Genomic DNA, 19,791 nt, shown 5'->3' with positions numbered 1-19,791 from the left:
TTGAAAAACCACTTTTCGCACTTGTGTTAGTGTTGAAAAACCACTTTTCGCACTTGTGTTAGTGTTGAACAAGCACTTTTCGTACTTGTGTTGGTGCAGGAAACCACTTTTGCACTTGTATTAGTGTGGAAAAAACACTTTTCGCACTTGTGTTAGTGTTGAAAAACCACTTTTCGCACTTGTGTTAGTTTTGAAAAACCACTTTTCGCACTTGTGTTAGTGTTGAAAAACCACTTTTCACACTTGTGTTAATGTTGAAAAACCACTTTTCGCACTTGTGTTGGTGCAGGAAACCACTTTTGCACTTGTATTAGTGTGGAAAAACCACTTTTCGTACTTGTGTTAGTGTTGAAAAACCACTTTTCGCACTTGTGTTAGTGTTGAAAAACCACTTTTCGCACTTGTGTTGGTGCAGGAAACCACTTTTGCACTTGTATTAGTGTGGAAAAAACACTTTTTGCACTTGTGATAGTGTTGAAAAACCACTTTTCGCACTTGTGTTAGTGTTGCAAAACCACTTTTCGCACTTGTGTTAGTGTTGCAAAACCACTTTTCGCATTTGTGTTAGTGTTGAAAAACCACTTTTCGCACTTGTGTTGGTGCAGGAAACCACTTTTGCACTTGTATTAGTGTGGAAAAACACTTTTTGCACTTGTGATAGTGTTGAAAAACCACTTTTCGCACTTGTGTTAGTGTTGAAAAACCACTTTTCGCACATGTGTTGGTGCAGGAAACCACTTTTGCACTTGTATTAGTGTGGAAAAACCACTTTTAGCACTTGTGTTAGTGTTGAAAAACCACTTTTCGTACTTGTGTTAGTGTTGAAAAACCACTTTTCGCACTTGTGTTAGTGTTGAAAAACCACTTTTCGTACTTGTGTTGGTGCAGGAAACCACTTTTGCACTTGTATTAGTGTGGAAAAAACACTTTTCGCACTTGTGTTAGTGTTGAAAAACCACTTTTCGCACTTGTGTTAGTGTTGAAAAACCACTTTTCGCACTTGTGTTGATGCAGGAAAACACTTTTGCACTTGTATTAGTGTGGAAAAACCACTTTTCGCACTTGTGTTAGTGTTGAAAAACCACTTTTCGCACTTGTGTTAGTTTTGAAAAACCACTTTTCGCACTTGTGTTAGTGTTGAAAAACCACTTTTCACACTTGTGTTAATGTTGAAAAACCACTTTTCGCACTTGTGTTGGTGCAGGAAACCACTTTTGCACTTGTATTAGTGTGGAAAAACCACTTTTCGCACTTGTGTTAGTGTTGAAAAACCACTTTTTGCACTTGTGTTAGTGTTGAAAAACCACTTTTTGCACTTGTGTTGGTGCAGGAAACCACTTTTGCACTTGTATTAGTGTGGAAAAAACACTTTTTGCACTTGTGATAATGTTGAAAAACCACTTTTGGCACTTGTGTTAGTGTTGAAAAACCACTTTTCGCACTTGTGTTAGTGTTGAAAAACCACTTTTCGCACTTGTGTTGGTGCAGCAAACCACTTTTGCACTTGTATTAGTGTGGAAAAACCACTTTTCGCACTTGTGTTAGTGTTGAAAAACCACTTTTCGCACTTGTGTTAGTGTTGAAAAACCACTTTTCGCACTTGTGTTAGTGTTGAAAAACAACTTTTCGCACTTGTGTTCGTGTTGAAAAACTACTTTTCGCACTTGTGTTGGTGCAGGAAACCACTTTTGCACTTGAAATAGTGTGGAAAAAACACTTTTTGCACTTGTGATAGTGTTGAAAAACAACTTTTCGCACTTGTGTTAGTGTTGAAAAACCACTTTTCGCACTTGTGTTACTGTTGAAAAACCACCTCTCGCACTTGTGTTGGTGCAGGAAACCACTTTTGCACTTGTATTAGTGTGGAAAAACCACTTTTCGCACTTGTGTTAGTGTTGAAAAACCACTTTTCGCACTTGTGTTAGTGTTGAAAAACCACTTTTTGCACTTGTGTTGGTGCAGGAAACCACTTTTGCACTTGTATTAGTGTGGAAAAACCACATTTCGCACCTGTGTTAGTGTTGAAAAACCACTTTTCGCACTTGTGTTAGTGTTGAAAAAGCACTTATCGCACTTGTGTTAGTGTTGAAAAAGCACTTTTCGCACTTGTGTTGGTGCAGGAAACCACTTTTGCACTAGTATTAGTGTGCAGGAAACCACTTTTGCACTTGTATTAGTGTGGAAAAAACACTTTTCGCACTTGTGTTAGTGTTGAAAATCCACTTTTCGCACTTGTGTTAGTGTTGAAAAACTACTTTTCGCACTTGTGTTGGTGCAGGAAACCACTTTTGCACTTGAAATAGTGTGGAAAAAACACTTTTGCACTTGTGATAGTGTTGAAAAACAACTTTTCGCACTTGTGTTGGTGTTGAAAAACCACTTTTCGCACTTGTGTTAGTGTTGAAAAACCACTTTTCGCACTTGTGTTGGTGCAGGAAACCACTTTTGCACTTGTATTAGTGTAGAAAAAACACTTTTTGCACTTGTGATAGTGTTGAAAAACCACTTTTCGAACTTGTGTTAGTGTTGAAAAACCACTTTTCGCACTTGTGTTGGTGCAGGAAACCACTTTTGCACTTGTATTAGTGTGGAAAAACCACTTTTCGCACTTGTGTTAGTGTTGAAAAACCACTTTTCGCACTTGTGTAAGTGTTGAAAAACCACTTTTCGCACTTGTGTTAGTGTTGAAAAACCACTTTTCGCACTTGTGTTGGTGCAGGAAACCACTTTTGCACTTGTATTAGTGTGGAAAAAACACTTTTCGCACTTGTGTTAGTGTTGAAAAACCACTTTTCGCACTTGTGTTAGTGTTGAAAAACCACTTTTCGCACCTGTGTTGGTGCAGGAAACCACATTTGCACTTGTATTAGTGTGGAAAAAACACTTTTTGCACTTGTGATAGTGTTGAAAAACCACTTTTCGCACTTGTGTTAGTGTTGCAAAACCACTTTTCACACTTGTGTTAGTGTTGAAAAACCACTTTTCGCACTTGTGTTGGTGCAGGAAACCACTTTTGCACTTGTATTAGTGTGGAAAAAACACTTTTTGCACTTGTGATAGTGTTGAAAAACCACTTTTCGCACTTGTGTTAGTGTTGAAAAACCACTTTTCGCACTTGTGTTAGTGTTGAAAAACCACTTTTCGCACTTGTGTTAGTGTTGAAAAACCACTTTTCGTACTTGTGTTGGTGCAGGAAACCACTTTTGCACTTGTATTAGTGTGGAAAAAACACTTTTCGCACTTGTGTTAGTGTTGAAAAACCACTTTTCGCACTTGTGTTAGTTTTGAAAAACCACTTTTCGCACTTGTGTTAGTGTTGAAAAACCACTTTTCGCACTTGTGATAGTGTTGAAAAACCAATTTTCGCACTTGTGTTGGTGCAGGAAACCACTTTTGCACTTGTATTAGTGTGGAAAAACACTTTTTGCACTTGTGATAGTGTTGAAAAACCACTTTTCGCACTTGTGTTAGTGTTGAAAAACCACTTTTCGCACATGTGTTGGTGCAGGAAACCACTTTTGCACTTGTATTAGTGTGGAAAAACCACTTTTCGCACTTGTGTTAGTGTTGAAAAACCACTTTTCGTACTTGTGTTAGTGTTGAAAAACCACTTTTCGCACTTGTGTTAGTGTTGAAAAACCACTTTTCGCACTTGTGTTGGTGCAGGAAACCACTTTTGCACTTGTATTAGTGTGGAAAAAACACTTTTCGCACTTGTGTTGGTACAGGAAACCACTTTTGCACTTTATTAGTGTGGGAAAAACACTTTTCGCACTTGTGTTAGTGTTGAAAAACCACTTTTCGCACTTGTGTTAGTGTTGAAAAACCACTTTTCGCACTTGTGTTAGTGTTGAAAAACCACTTTTCGCACTTGTGTTGGTGCAGGAAACCACTTTTACACTTGTATTAGTGTGGAAAAACCACTTTTCGCACTTGTGTTAGTGTTGAAAAAACACTTTTCGCACTTGTGTTAGTGTTGAAAAACCACTTTTCGCACTTGTGTTGGTGCAGGAAACGTCTTTTGCACTTGTATTATTGTTGAAAAACCACTTTTCGCACTTGTGTTAGTGTTGAAAAACCACTTTTCGCACTTGTGTTGGTGCAGGAAACCACTTTTGCACTTGTATTAGTGTGGAAAAAACACTTTTCACACTTGTGTTAGTGTTGAAAAACCACTTTTCGCACTTGTGTTAATGTTGAAAAACCACTTTTCGCACTTGTGTTGGTGCAGGAAACCACTTTTGCACTTGTATTAGTGTGGAAAAAACACTTTTCGCACTTGTGTTAGTGTTGAAAAACCACTTTTCGCACTTGTGTTAGTGTTGAAAAACCACTTTTCGCACTTGTGTTGGTGCAGGAAACCACTTTTGCACTTGTATTAGTGTGGTAAAAACACTTTTTGCACTTCTGATAGTGTTGAAAAACCACTTTTCGCACTTGTGTTAGTGTTGAAAAACCACTTTTCGCACTTGTGTTAGTGTTGAAAAACCACTTTTCGCACTTGTGTTGGTGCAGGAAACCACTTTTGCACTTGTATTAGTGTAGATTTTTGCACTTGTGATAGTGTTGAAAAACCACTTTTCGAACTTGTGTTAGTGTTGAAAAACCACTTTTTGCACTTGTGTTGGTGCAGGAAACCACTTTTGCACTTGTATTAGTGTGGAAAAACCACTTTTCGCACTTGTGTTAGTGTTGAAAAACCACTTTTCGCACTTGTGTTATTGTTGAAAAACCACTTGTCGCACTTGTGTTAGTGTTGAAAAACCACTTTTCGCACCTGTGTTGGTGCAGGAAACCACTTTTGCACTTGTATTAGTGTGGAAAAAACACTTTTCGCACTTGTGATAGTGTTGAAAAACCACTTTTCGCACTTGTGTTAGTGTTGAAAAACCACTTTTCGCACTTGTGTTGCTGCAGGAAACCACTTTTGCACTTGTATTCGTGTGGAAAAAACCACTTTTCGCACTTGTGTTAGTGTTGAAAAACCACTTTTCGCACTTGTGTTAGTGTTGAAAAACCACTTTTAGCACTTGTGTTAGTGTTGAAAAAACACTTTTCGCACTTGTGTTAGTGTTGAAAAACCACTTTTCGCACTTGTTTTAGTGTTGAAAAACCACTTTTCGCACTTGTGTTGGTGCAGGAAACCACTTTTGCACTTGTATTAGTGTGGAAAAAACACTTTTCGCACTTGTGTTAGTGTTGAAAAACCACTTTTCGCACATGTGTTAGTGTTGAAAAACCACTTTTCGCACTTGTGTTAGTGTTGAAAAACCACTTTTCGCACTTGTGTTAGTGTTGAAAAACCACTTTTTGCACTTGTGTTGGTGCAGGAAACCACTTTTGCACTTGTATTAGTGTGGAAAAAACACTTTTCGCACTTGTGTTAGTGTTGAAAAACCACTTTTCGCACTTGTGTTAGTGTTGAAAAACCACTTTTCGCACTTGTGTTGGTGCAGGAAACCACTTTTGCACTTGTATTAGTGTGGTAAAAACACTTTTTGCACTTCTGATAGTGTTGAAAAACCACTTTTCGCACTTGTGTTAGTGTTGAAAAACCACTTTTCGCACTTGTGTTAGTGTTGAAAAACCACTTTTCGCACTTGTGTTGGTGCAGGAAACCACTTTTGCACTTGTATTAGTGTAGAAAAAACACTTTTTGCACTTGTGATAGTGTTGAAAAACCACTTTTCGAACTTGTGTTAGTGTTGAAAAACCACTTTTTGCACTTGTGTTGGTGCAGGAAACCACTTTTGCACTTGTATTAGTGTGGAAAAACCACTTTTCGCACTTGTGTTAGTGTTGAAAAACCACTTTTCGCACTTGTGTTATTGTTGAAAAACCACTTGTCGCACTTGTGTTAGTGTTGAAAAACCACTTTTCGCACCTGTGTTGGTGCAGGAAACCACTTTTGCACTTGTATTAGTGTGGAAAAAACACTTTTCGCACTTGTGATAGTGTTGAAAAACCACTTTTCGCACTTGTGTTAGTGTTGAAAAACCACTTTTCGCACTTGTGTTGCTGCAGGAAACCACTTTTGCACTTGTATTCGTGTGGAAAAAACCACTTTTCGCACTTGTGTTAGTGTTGAAAAACCACTTTTCGCACTTGTGTTAGTGTTGAAAAACCACTTTTAGCACTTGTGTTAGTGTTGAAAAAACACTTTTCGCACTTGTGTTAGTGTTGAAAAACCACTTTTCGCACTTGTTTTAGTGTTGAAAAACCACTTTTCGCACTTGTGTTGGTGCAGGAAACCACTTTTGCACTTGTATTAGTGTGGAAAAAACACTTTTCGCACTTGTGTTAGTGTTGAAAAACCACTTTTCGCACATGTGTTAGTGTTGAAAAACCACTTTTCGCACTTGTGTTAGTGTTGAAAAACCACTTTTCGCACTTGTGTTAGTGTTGAAAAACCACTTTTTGCACTTGTGTTGGTGCAGGAAACCACTTTTGCACTTGTATTAGTGTGGAAATACCACTTTTCGCACCTGTGTTAGTGTTGAAAAACAACTTTTCGCACTTGTGTTAGTGTTGAAAAAGCACTTATCGCACTTGTGTTAGTGTTGAAAAAGCACTTTTCGCACTTGTGTTGGTGCAGGAAACCACTTTTGCACTAGTATTAGTGTGCAGGAAACCACTTTTGCACTTGTATTAGTGTGGAAAAAACACTTTTTGCACTTGTATTAGTGTTGAAAATCCACTTTTCGCACTTGTGTTAGTGTTGAAAAACCACTTTTCGCACTTGTGTTAGTGTTGAAAAACTACTTTTCGCACTTGTGTTGGTGCAGGAAACCACTTTTGCACTTGAAATAGTGTGGAAAAAACACTTTTGCACTTGTGATAGTGTTGAAAAACCACTTTTCGCACTTGTGTTAGTGTTGAAAAACCACTTTTCGCACTTGTGTTAGTGTTGAAAAACCACTTTTCGCACTTGTGTTAGTGTTGAACAACCACTTTTCGTACTTGTGTTGGTGCAGGAAACCACTTTTGCACTTGTATTAGTGTGGAAAAAACACTTTTCGCACTTGTGTTAGTGTTGAAAAACCACTTTTCGCACTTGTGTTAGTTTTGAAAAACCACTTTTCGCACTTGTGTTAGTGTTGAAAAACCACTTTTCACACTTGTGTTAATGTTGAAAAACCACTTTTCGCACTTGTGTTGGTGCAGGAAACCACTTTTGCACTTGTATTAGTGTGGAAAAAACACTTTTTGCACTTGTGATAGTGTTGAAAAACCACTTTTCGCACTTGTGTTAGTGTTGCAAAACCACTTTTCGCACTTGTGTTAGTGTTGCAAAACCACTTTTCGCACTTGTGTTAGTGTTGCAAAACCACTTTTCGCATTTGTGTTAGTGTTGAAAAACCACTTTTCGCACTTGTGTTGGTGCAGGAAACCACTTTTGCACTTGTATTAGTGTGGAAAAACACTTTTTGCACTTGTGATAGTGTTGAAAAACCACTTTTCGCACTTGTGTTAGTGTTGAAAAACCACTTTTCGCACGTGTTGGTGCAGGAAACCACTTTTGCACTTGTATTAGTGTGGAAAAACCACTTTTCGCACTTGTGTTAGTGTTGAAAAACCACTTTTCGTACTTGTGTTAGTGTTGAAAAACCACTTTTCGCACTTGTGTTAGTGTTGAAAAACCACTTTTCGTACTTGTGTTGGTGCAGGAAACCACTTTTGCACTTGTATTAGTGTGGAAAAAACACTTTTCGCACTTGTGTTAGTGTTGAAAAACCACTTTTCGCACTTGTGTTAGTGTTGAAAAACCACTTTTCGCACTTGTGTTGATGCAGGAAAACACTTTTGCACTTGTATTAGTGTGGAAAAACCACTTTTCGCACTTGTGTTAGTGTTGAAAAACCACTTTTCGCACTTGTGTTAGTTTTGAAAAACCACTTTTCGCACTTGTGTTAGTGTTGAAAAACCACTTTTCACACTTGTGTTAATGTTGAAAAACCACTTTTCGCACTTGTGTTGGTGCAGGAAACCACTTTTGCACTTGTATTAGTGTGGAAAAACCACTTTTCGCACTTGTGTTAGTGTTGAAAAACCACTTTTTGCACTTGTGTTAGTGTTGAAAAACCACTTTTTGCACTTGTGTTGGTGCAGGAAACCACTTTTGCACTTGTATTAGTGTGGAAAAAACACTTTTTGCACTTGTGATAATGTTGAAAAACCACTTTTGGCACTTGTGTTAGTGTTGAAAAACCACTTTTCGCACTTGTGTTAGTGTTGAAAAACCACTTTTCGCACTTGTGTTGGTGCAGCAAACCACTTTTGCACTTGTATTAGTGTGGAAAAACCACTTTTCGCACTTGTGTTAGTGTTGAAAAACCACTTTTCGCACTTGTGTTAGTGTTGAAAAACCACTTTTCGCACTTGTGTTAGTGTTGAAAAACAACTTTTCGCACTTGTGTTCGTGTTGAAAAACTACTTTTCGCACTTGTGTTGGTGCAGGAAACCACTTTTGCACTTGAAATAGTGTGGAAAAAACACTTTTTGCACTTGTGATAGTTTTGAAAAACAACTTTTCGCACTTGTGTTAGTGTTGAAAAACCACTTTTCGCACTTGTGTTACTGTTGAAAAACCACTTCTCGCACTTGTGTTGGTGCAGGAAACCACTTTTGCACTTGTATTAGTGTGGAAAAACCACTTTTCGCACTTGTGTTAGTGTTGAAAAACCACTTTTCGCACTTGTGTTAGTGTTGAAAAACCACTTTTTGCACTTGTGTTGGTGCAGGAAACCACTTTTGCACTTGTATTAGTGTGGAAAAACCACTTTTCGCACCTGTGTTAGTGTTGAAAAACCACTTTTCGCACTTGTGTTAGTGTTGAAAAAGCACTTATCGCACTTGTGTTAGTGTTGAAAAAGCACTTTTCGCACTTGTGTTGGTGCAGGAAACCACTTTTGCACTAGTATTAGTGTGCAGGAAACCACTTTTGCACTTGTATTAGTGTGGAAAAAACACTTTTTGCATTTGTGTTAGTGTTGAAAATCCACTTTTCGCACTTGTGTTAGTGTTGAAAAACCACTTTTCGCACTTGTGTTAGTGTTGAAAAACTACTTTTCGCACTTGTGTTGGTGCAGGAAACCACTTTTGCACTTGAAATAGTGTGGAAAAAACACTTTTGCACTTGTGATAGTGTTGAAAAACCACTTTTCGCACTTGTGTTAGTGTTGAAAAACCACTTTTCGCACTTGTGTTAGTGTTGAAAAACCACTTTTCGCACTTGTGTTAGTGTTGAACAACCACTTTTCGTACTTGTGTTGGTGCAGGAAACCACTTTTGCACTTGTATTAGTGTGGAAAAAACACTTTTCGCACTTGTGTTAGTGTTGAAAAACCACTTTTCGCACTTGTGTTAGTTTTGAAAAACCACTTTTCGCACTTGTGTTAGTGTTGAAAAACCACTTTTCACACTTGTGTTAATGTTGAAAAACCACTTTTCGCACTTGTGTTGGTGCAGGAAACCACTTTTGCACTTGTATTAGTGTGGAAAAACCACTTTTCGTACTTGTGTTAGTGTTGAAAAACCACTTTTCGCACTTGTGTTAGTGTTGAAAAACCACTTTTCGCACTTGTGTTGGTGCAGGAAACCACTTTTGCACTTGTATTAGTGTGGAAAAAACACTTTTTGCACTTGTGATAGTGTTGAAAAACCACTTTTCGCACTTGTGTTAGTGTTGCAAAACCACTTTTCGCACTTGTGTTAGTGTTGCAAAACCACTTTTCGCATTTGTGTTAGTGTTGAAAAACCACTTTTCGCACTTGTGTTGGTGCAGGAAACCACTTTTGCACTTGTATTAGTGTGGAAAAAACACTTTTCGCACTTGTGTTAGTGTTGAAAAACCACTTTTCGCACTTGTGTTAGTGTTGAAAAACCACTTTTCGCACTTGTGTTGGTGCAGGAAACCACTTTTGCACTTGTATTAGTGTGGTAAAAACACTTTTTGCACTTCTGATAGTGTTGAAAAACCACTTTTCGCACTTGTGTTAGTGTTGAAAAACCACTTTTCGCACTTGTGTTAGTGTTGAAAAACCACTTTTCGCACTTGTGTTGGTGCAGGAAACCACTTTTGCACTTGTATTAGTGTAGAAAAAACACTTTTTGCACTTGTGATAGTGTTGAAAAACCACTTTTCGAACTTGTGTTAGTGTTGAAAAACCACTTTTTGCACTTGTGTTGGTGCAGGAAACCACTTTTGCACTTGTATTAGTGTGGAAAAACCACTTTTCGCACTTGTGTTAGTGTTGAAAAACCACTTTTCGCACTTGTGTTATTGTTGAAAAACCACTTGTCGCACTTGTGTTAGTGTTGAAAAACCACTTTTCGCACCTGTGTTGGTGCAGGAAACCACTTTTGCACTTGTATTAGTGTGGAAAAAACACTTTTCGCACTTGTGATAGTGTTGAAAAACCACTTTTCGCACTTGTGTTAGTGTTGAAAAACCACTTTTCGCACTTGTGTTGCTGCAGGAAACCACTTTTGCACTTGTATTCGTGTGGAAAAAACCACTTTTCGCACTTGTGTTAGTGTTGAAAAACCACTTTTCGCACTTGTGTTAGTGTTGAAAAACCACTTTTAGCACTTGTGTTAGTGTTGAAAAAACACTTTTCGCACTTGTGTTAGTGTTGAAAAACCACTTTTCGCACTTGTTTTAGTGTTGAAAAACCACTTTTCGCACTTGTGTTGGTGCAGGAAACCACTTTTGCACTTGTATTAGTGTGGAAAAAACACTTTTCGCACTTGTGTTAGTGTTGAAAAACCACTTTTCGCACATGTGTTAGTGTTGAAAAACCACTTTTCGCACTTGTGTTAGTGTTGAAAAACCACTTTTCGCACTTGTGTTAGTGTTGAAAAACCACTTTTTGCACTTGTGTTGGTGCAGGAAACCACTTTTGCACTTGTATTAGTGTGGAAAAAACACTTTTCGCACTTGTGTTAGTGTTGAAAAACCACTTTTCGCACTTGTGTTAGTGTTGAAAAACCACTTTTCGCACTTGTGTTGGTGCAGGAAACCACTTTTGCACTTGTATTAGTGTGGTAAAAACACTTTTTGCACTTCTGATAGTGTTGAAAAACCACTTTTCGCACTTGTGTTAGTGTTGAAAAACCACTTTTCGCACTTGTGTTAGTGTTGAAAAACCACTTTTCGCACTTGTGTTGGTGCAGGAAACCACTTTTGCACTTGTATTAGTGTAGAAAAAACACTTTTTGCACTTGTGATAGTGTTGAAAAACCACTTTTCGAACTTGTGTTAGTGTTGAAAAACCACTTTTTGCACTTGTGTTGGTGCAGGAAACCACTTTTGCACTTGTATTAGTGTGGAAAAACCACTTTTCGCACTTGTGTTAGTGTTGAAAAACCACTTTTCGCACTTGTGTTATTGTTGAAAAACCACTTGTCGCACTTGTGTTAGTGTTGAAAAACCACTTTTCGCACCTGTGTTGGTGCAGGAAACCACTTTTGCACTTGTATTAGTGTGGAAAAAACACTTTTCGCACTTGTGATAGTGTTGAAAAACCACTTTTCGCACTTGTGTTAGTGTTGAAAAACCACTTTTCGCACTTGTGTTGCTGCAGGAAACCACTTTTGCACTTGTATTCGTGTGGAAAAAACCACTTTTCGCACTTGTGTTAGTGTTGAAAAACCACTTTTCGCACTTGTGTTAGTGTTGAAAAACCACTTTTAGCACTTGTGTTAGTGTTGAAAAAACACTTTTCGCACTTGTGTTAGTGTTGAAAAACCACTTTTCGCACTTGTTTTAGTGTTGAAAAACCACTTTTCGCACTTGTGTTGGTGCAGGAAACCACTTTTGCACTTGTATTAGTGTGGAAAAAACACTTTTCGCACTTGTGTTAGTGTTGAAAAACCACTTTTCGCACATGTGTTAGTGTTGAAAAACCACTTTTCGCACTTGTGTTAGTGTTGAAAAACCACTTTTCGCACTTGTGTTAGTGTTGAAAAACCACTTTTTGCACTTGTGTTGGTGCAGGAAACCACTTTTGCACTTGTATTAGTGTGGAAATACCACTTTTCGCACCTGTGTTAGTGTTGAAAAACAACTTTTCGCACTTGTGTTAGTGTTGAAAAAGCACTTATCGCACTTGTGTTAGTGTTGAAAAAGCACTTTTCGCACTTGTGTTGGTGCAGGAAACCACTTTTGCACTAGTATTAGTGTGCAGGAAACCACTTTTGCACTTGTATTAGTGTGGAAAAAACACTTTTTGCACTTGTATTAGTGTTGAAAATCCACTTTTCGCACTTGTGTTAGTGTTGAAAAACCACTTTTCGCACTTGTGTTAGTGTTGAAAAACTACTTTTCGCACTTGTGTTGGTGCAGGAAACCACTTTTGCACTTGAAATAGTGTGGAAAAAACACTTTTGCACTTGTGATAGTGTTGAAAAACCACTTTTCGCACTTGTGTTAGTGTTGAAAAACCACTTTTCGCACTTGTGTTAGTGTTGAAAAACCACTTTTCGCACTTGTGTTAGTGTTGAACAACCACTTTTCGTACTTGTGTTGGTGCAGGAAACCACTTTTGCACTTGTATTAGTGTGGAAAAAACACTTTTCGCACTTGTGTTAGTGTTGAAAAACCACTTTTCGCACTTGTGTTAGTTTTGAAAAACCACTTTTCGCACTTGTGTTAGTGTTGAAAAACCACTTTTCACACTTGTGTTAATGTTGAAAAACCACTTTTCGCACTTGTGTTGGTGCAGGAAACCACTTTTGCACTTGTATTAGTGTGGAAAAAACACTTTTTGCACTTGTGATAGTGTTGAAAAACCACTTTTCGCACTTGTGTTAGTGTTGCAAAACCACTTTTCGCACTTGTGTTAGTGTTGCAAAACCACTTTTCGCACTTGTGTTAGTGTTGCAAAACCACTTTTCGCATTTGTGTTAGTGTTGAAAAACCACTTTTCGCACTTGTGTTGGTGCAGGAAACCACTTTTGCACTTGTATTAGTGTGGAAAAACACTTTTTGCACTTGTGATAGTGTTGAAAAACCACTTTTCGCACTTGTGTTAGTGTTGAAAAACCACTTTTCGCACATGTGTTGGTGCAGGAAACCACTTTTGCACTTGTATTAGTGTGGAAAAACCACTTTTCGCACTTGTGTTAGTGTTGAAAAACCACTTTTCGTACTTGTGTTAGTGTTGAAAAACCACTTTTCGCACTTGTGTTAGTGTTGAAAAACCACTTTTCGTACTTGTGTTGGTGCAGGAAACCACTTTTGCACTTGTATTAGTGTGGAAAAAACACTTTTCGCACTTGTGTTAGTGTTGAAAAACCACTTTTCGCACTTGTGTTAGTGTTGAAAAACCACTTTTCGCACTTGTGTTGATGCAGGAAAACACTTTTGCACTTGTATTAGTGTGGAAAAACCACTTTTCGCACTTGTGTTAGTGTTGAAAAACCACTTTTCGCACTTGTGTTAGTTTTGAAAAACCACTTTTCGCACTTGTGTTAGTGTTGAAAAACCACTTTTCACACTTGTGTTAATGTTGAAAAACCACTTTTCGCACTTGTGTTGGTGCAGGAAACCACTTTTGCACTTGTATTAGTGTGGAAAAACCACTTTTCGCACTTGTGTTAGTGTTGAAAAACCACTTTTCGCACTTGTGTTAGTGTTGAAAAACCACTTTTCGCACTTGTGTTGGTACAGGAAACCACTTTTGCACTTTATTAGTGTGGGAAAAACACTTTTCACACTTGTGTTAGTGTTGAAAAACCACTTTTCGCACTTGTGTTAGTGTTGAAAAACCACTTTTCGCAGTTGTGTTAGTGTTGAAAAACCACTTTTCGCACTTGTGTTAGTGTTGAAAAACCACTTTTCGCACTTGTGTTGGTGCAGGAAACCACTTTTACACTTGTATTAGTGTGGAAAAACCACTTTTCGCACTTGTGTTAGTGTTGAAAAAACACTTTTCGCACTTGTGTTAGTGTTGAAAAACCACTTTTCGCACTTGTGTTGGTGCAGGAAACGTCTTTTGCACTTGTATTATTGTTGAAAAACCACTTTTCGCACTTGTGTTAGTGTTGAAAAACCACTTTTCGCACTTGTGTTGGTGCAGGAAACCACTTTTGCACTTGTATTAGTGTGGAAAAAACACTTTTCGCACTTGTGTTAGTGTTGAAAAACCACTTTTCGCACTTGTGTTAGTGTTGAAAAACCACTTTTCGCACTTGTGTTGGTGCAGGAAACCACTTTTGCACTTGTATTAGTGTGGTAAAAACCCTTTTTGCACTTCTGATAGTGTTGAAAAACCACTTTTCGCACTTGTGTTAGTGTTGAAAAACCACTTTTCGCACTTGTGTTAGTGTTGAAAAACCACTTTTCGCACTTGTGTTGGTGCAGGAAACCACTTTTGCACTTGTATTAGTGTAGAAAAAACACTTTTTGCACTTGTGATAGTGTTGAAAAACCACTTTTCGAACTTGTGTTAGTGTTGAAAAACCACTTTTTGCACTTGTGTTGGTGCAGGAAACCACTTTTGCACTTGTATTAGTGTGGAAAAACCACTTTTCGCACTTGTGTTAGTGTTGAAAAACCACTTTTCGCACTTGTGTTATTGTTGAAAAACCACTTGTCGCACTTGTGTTAGTGTTGAAAAACCACTTTTCGCACCTGTGTTGGTGCAGGAAACCACTTTTGCACTTGTATTAGTGTGGAAAAAACACTTTTCGCACTTGTGATAGTGTTGAAAAACCACTTTTCGCACTTGTGATAGTGTTGAAAAACCACTTTTCGCACTTGTGTTAGTGTTGAAAAAACACTTTTCGCACTTGTGTTAGTGTTGAAAAAACACTTTTCGCACTTGTTTTAGTGTTGAAAAACCACTTTTCGCACTTGTGTTGGTGCAGGAAACCACTTTTGCACTTGTATTAGTGTGGAAAAAACACTTTTCGCACTTGTGTTAGTGTTGAAAAACCACTTTTCGCACATGTGTTCGTGTTGAAAAACCACTTTTCGCACTTGTGTTAGTGTTGAAAAACCACTTTTCGCACTTGTGTTAGTGTTGAAAAACCACTTTTTGCACTTGTGTTGGTGCAGGAAACCACTTTTGCACTTGTATTAGTGCAGGAAACCACTTTTGCACTAGTATTAGTGTGCAGGAAACCACTTTTGCACTTGTATTAGTGTGGAAAAAACACTTTTCGCACTTGTGTTAGTGTTGAAAAACCACTTTTCGCACATGTGTTAGTGTTGAAAAACCACTTTTCGCACTTGTGTTAGTGTTGAAAAACCACTTTTCGCACCTGTGTTAGTGTTGAAAAACCACTTTTCGCACTTGTGTTAGTGTTGAAAAAGCACTTTTCGCACTTGTGTTGGTGCAGGAAACCACTTTTGCACTAGTATTAGTGTGCAGGAAACCACTTTTGCACTTGTATTAGTGTGGAAAAAACACTTTTTGCACTTGTGTTAGTGTTGAAAATCCACTTTTCGCACTTGTGTTAGTGTTGAAAAACCACTTTTCGCACTTGTGTTAGTGTTGAAAAACTACTTTTCGCACTTGTGTTGGTGCAGGAAACCACTTTTGCACTTGAAATAGTGTGGAAAAAACACTTTTGCACTTGTGATAGTGTTGAAAAACAACTTTTCGCACTTGTGTTGGTGTTGAAAAACCACTTTTCGCACTTGTGTTCGTGTTGAAAAACCACTTTTCGCACTTGTGTTGGTGCAGGAAACCACTTTTGCACTTGTATTAGTGTAGAAAAAACACTTTTTGCACTTGTGATAGTGTTGAAAAACCACTTTTCGAACTTGTGTTAGTGTTGAAAAACCACTTTTCGCACTTGTGTTGGTGCAGGAAACCACTTTTGCACTTGTATTAGTGTGGAAAAACCACTTTTCACACTTGTGTTAGTGTTGAAAAACCACTTTTCGCACTTGTGTAAGTGTTGAAAACTTTTCGCACTTGTGTTAGTGTTGAAAAACCACTTTTCGCACTTGTGTTGGTGCAGGAAACCACTTTTGCACTTGTATTAGTGTGGAAAAAACACTTTTCGCACTTGTGTTAGTGTTGAAAAACCACTTTTCGCACTTGTGTTAGTGTTGAAAAACCACTTTTCGCACCTGTGTTGGTGCAGGAAACCACATTTGCACTTGTATTAGTGTGGAAAAAACACTTTTTGCACTTGTGATAGTGTTGAAAAACCACTTTTCGCACTTGTGTTAGTGTTGCAAAACCACTTTTCGCACTTGTGTTAGTGTTGAAAAACCACTTTTCGCACTTGTGTTGGTGCAGGAAACCACTTTTGCACTTGTATTAGTGTGGAAAAAAACACTTTTTGCACTTGTGATAGTGTTGAAAAACCACTTTTCGCACTTGTGTTAGTGTTGAAAAACCACTTTTCGCACTTGTGTTAGTGTTGAAAAACCACTTTTCGCACTTGTGTTAGTGTTGAAAAACCACTTTTCGTACTTGTGTTGGTGCAGGAAACCACTTTTGCACTTGTATTAGTGTGGAAAAAACACTTTTCGCACTTGTGTTAGTGTTGAAAAACCACTTTTCGCACTTGTGTTAGTTTTGAAAAACCACTTTTCGCACTTGTGTTAGTGTTGAAAAACCACTTTTCACACTTGTGTTAATGTTGAAAAACCACTTTTCGCACTTGTGTTGGTGCAGGAAACCACTTTTGCACTTGTATTAGTGTGGAAAAACCACTTTTCGTACTTGTGTTAGTGTTGAAAAACCACTTTTCGCACTTGTGTTAGTGTTGAAAAACCACTTTTCGCACTTGTGTTGGTGCAGGAAACCACTTTTGCACTTGTATTAGTGTGGAAAAACCACTTTTCGCACTTGTGTTAGTGTTGAAAAACCACTTTTTGCACTTGTGTTAGTGTTGAAAAACCACTTTTCGCACTTGTGTTGGTGCAGGAAACCACTTTTCGCACTTGTGTTAGTGTTGAAAAACCACTTTTCGCACTTGTGTTAGTGTTGAAAAACCACTTTTTGCACTTGTGTTAGTGTTGAAAAACCACTTTTCGCACTTGTGTTAGTGTTGAAAAACCACTTTTCGCACTTGTGTTAGTGTTGAAAAACCACTTTTCGCACTTGTGTTGGTGCAGGAAACCACTTTTGCACTTGTATTAGTGAGGAAAAAACACTTTTCGCACTTGTGTTAGTGTTGAAAAAACACTTTTCGCACTTGTGTTAGTGTTGAAAAACCACTTTTCGCACTTGTGTTAGTGTTGAAAAACCACTTTTCGCACTTGTGTTGGTGCAGGAAACCACTTTTGCACTTGTATTAGTGTGGTAAAAACACTTTTTGCACTTCTGATAGTGTTGAAAAACCACTTTTCGCACTTGTGTTAGTGTTGAAAAACGACTTTTCGCACTTGTGTTAGTGTTGAAAAACCACTTTTCGCACTTGTGTTGGTGCAGGAAACCACTTTTGCACTTGTATTAGTGTAGAAAAAACACTTTTTGCACTTGTGATAGTGTTGAAAAACCACTTTTCGAACTTGTGTTAGTGTTGAAAAACCACTTTTTGCACTTGTGTTGGTGCAGGAAACCACTTTTGCACTTGTATTAGTGTGGAAAAACCACTTTTCGCACTTGTGTTAGTGTTGAAAAACCACTTTTCGCACTTGTGTTATTGTTGAAAAACCACTTGTCGCACTTGTGTTAGTGTTGAAAAACCATTTTTCGCACCTGTGTTGGTGCAGGAAACCACTTTTGCACTTGTATTAGCGTGGAAAAAACACTTTTTGCACTTCTGATAGTGTTGAAAAACCACTTTTCGCACTTGTGTTAGTGTTGAAAAACCACTTTTCGCACTTGTGTTAGTGTTGAAAAACCACTTTTCGCACTTGTGTTAGTGTTGAAAAACCACTTTTCGCACTTGTGTTAGTGTTGAAAAAAACACTTTTCGCACTTGTGTTAGTGTTGAAAAACCACTTTTCGCACTTGTGTTAGTGTTGAAAAACCACTTTTCGCACTTGTGTTAGTGTTGAAAAACCACTTTTCGCACTTGTGTTAGTGTTGAAAAACCACTTTTCGCACTTGTGTTAGTGTTGAAAAAACACTTTTCGCACTTGTGTTAGTGTTGAAAAACCACTTTTCGCACTTGTGTTAGTGTTGAAAAACCACTTTTCGCACTTGTGTTAGTGTTGAAAAACCACTTTTCGCACATGTGTTAGTGTTGAAAAACCACTTTTCGCACTTGTGTTAGTGTTGAAAAACCACTTTTTGCACTTGTGTTGGTGCAGGAAACCACTTTTGCACTTGTATTAGTGTGGAAAAACCACTTTTCGCACCTGTGTTAGTGTTGAAAAACCACTTTTCGCACTTGTGTTAGTGTTGAAAAAGCACTTTTCGCACTTGTGTTGGTGCAGGAAACCACTTTTGCACTCGTATTAGTGTGCAGGAAACCACTTTTGCACTTGTATTAGTGTGGAAAAAACACTTTTAGCACTTGTGTTAGTGTTGAAAATCCACTTTTCGCACTTGTGTTAGTGTTGAAAAACGACTTTTCGTACTTGTGTTCGTGTTGAAAAACTACTTTTCGCACTTGTGTTGGTGCAGGAAACCACTTTTGCACTTGAAATAGTGTGGAAAAAACACTTTTGTACTTGTGATAGTGTTGAAAAACAACTTTTCGCACTTGTGTTGGTGTTGAAAAACCACTTTTCGCACTTGTGTTAGTGTTGAAAAACCACTTTTCGCACTTGTGTTGGTGCAGGAAACCACTTTTGCACTTGTATTAGTGTAGAAAAAACACTTTTTGCACTTGTGATAGTGTTGAAAAACCACTTTTCGAACTTGTGTTAGTGTTGAAAAACCACTTTTCGCACTTGTGTTGGTGCAGGAAACCACTTTTGCACTTGTATTAGTGTGGAAAAAACACTTTTTGCACTTGTGATAGTGTTGAAAAACCACTTTTCGCACTTGTGTTAGTGTTGCAAAACCACTTTTCGCACTTGTGTTAGTGTTGAAAAACCACTTTTCGCACTTGTGTTGGTGCAGGAAACCACTTTTGCACTTGTATTAGTGTGGAAAAACACTTTTTGCACTTGTGATAGTGTTGAAAAACCACTTTTCGCACATGTGTTGGTGCAGGAAACCACTTTTGCACTTGTATTAGTGTGGAAAAACCACTTTTCGCACTTGTGTTAGTGTTGAAAAACCACTTTTCGTACTTGTGTTAGTGTTGAAAAACTACTTTTCGCACTTGTGTTAGTGTTGAAAAACCACTTTTCGCACTTGTGTTGGTGCAGGAAACCACTTTTGCACTTGTATTAGTGTGGAAAAAACACTTTTCGCACTTGTGTTAGTGTTGAAAAACCACTTTTTGCACTTGTGTTAGTGTTGAAAAACCACTTTTCGCACTTGTGTTGATGCAGGAAACCACTTTTGCACTTTATTAGTGTGGAAAAAACACTTTTCGCACTTGTGTTAGTGTTGAAAAACCACTTTTCGCACTTGTGTTAGTGTTGAAAAACCACTTTTCGCACTTGTGTTAGTGTTGAAAAACCACTTTTCGCACTTGTGTTGGTGCAGGAAACCACTTTTACACTTGTATTAGTGTGGAAAAACCACTTTTCGCACTTGTGTTAGTGTTGAAAAAACACTTTTCGCACTTGTGTTAGTGTTGAAAAACCACTTTTCGCACTTGTGTTAGTGTTGAAAAAGCACTTTTCGCACTTGTGTTGGTGCAGTAAACCACTTTTGCACTAGTATTAGTGTGCAGGAAAGCACTTTTGCACTTGTATTAGTGTGGAAAAAACACTTTTCGCACTTGTGTTAGTGTTGAAAATCCACTTTTCGCACTTGTGTT

This window comes from Myxine glutinosa, unplaced genomic scaffold (genome assembly GCF_964187855.1).
Source record: "Myxine glutinosa unplaced genomic scaffold, kmMyxGlut1.1 SCAFFOLD_352, whole genome shotgun sequence".
Lineage (NCBI taxonomy): Eukaryota > Metazoa > Chordata > Myxini > Myxiniformes > Myxinidae > Myxine > Myxine glutinosa.
This window is presented reverse-complemented; position numbering follows the sequence as displayed.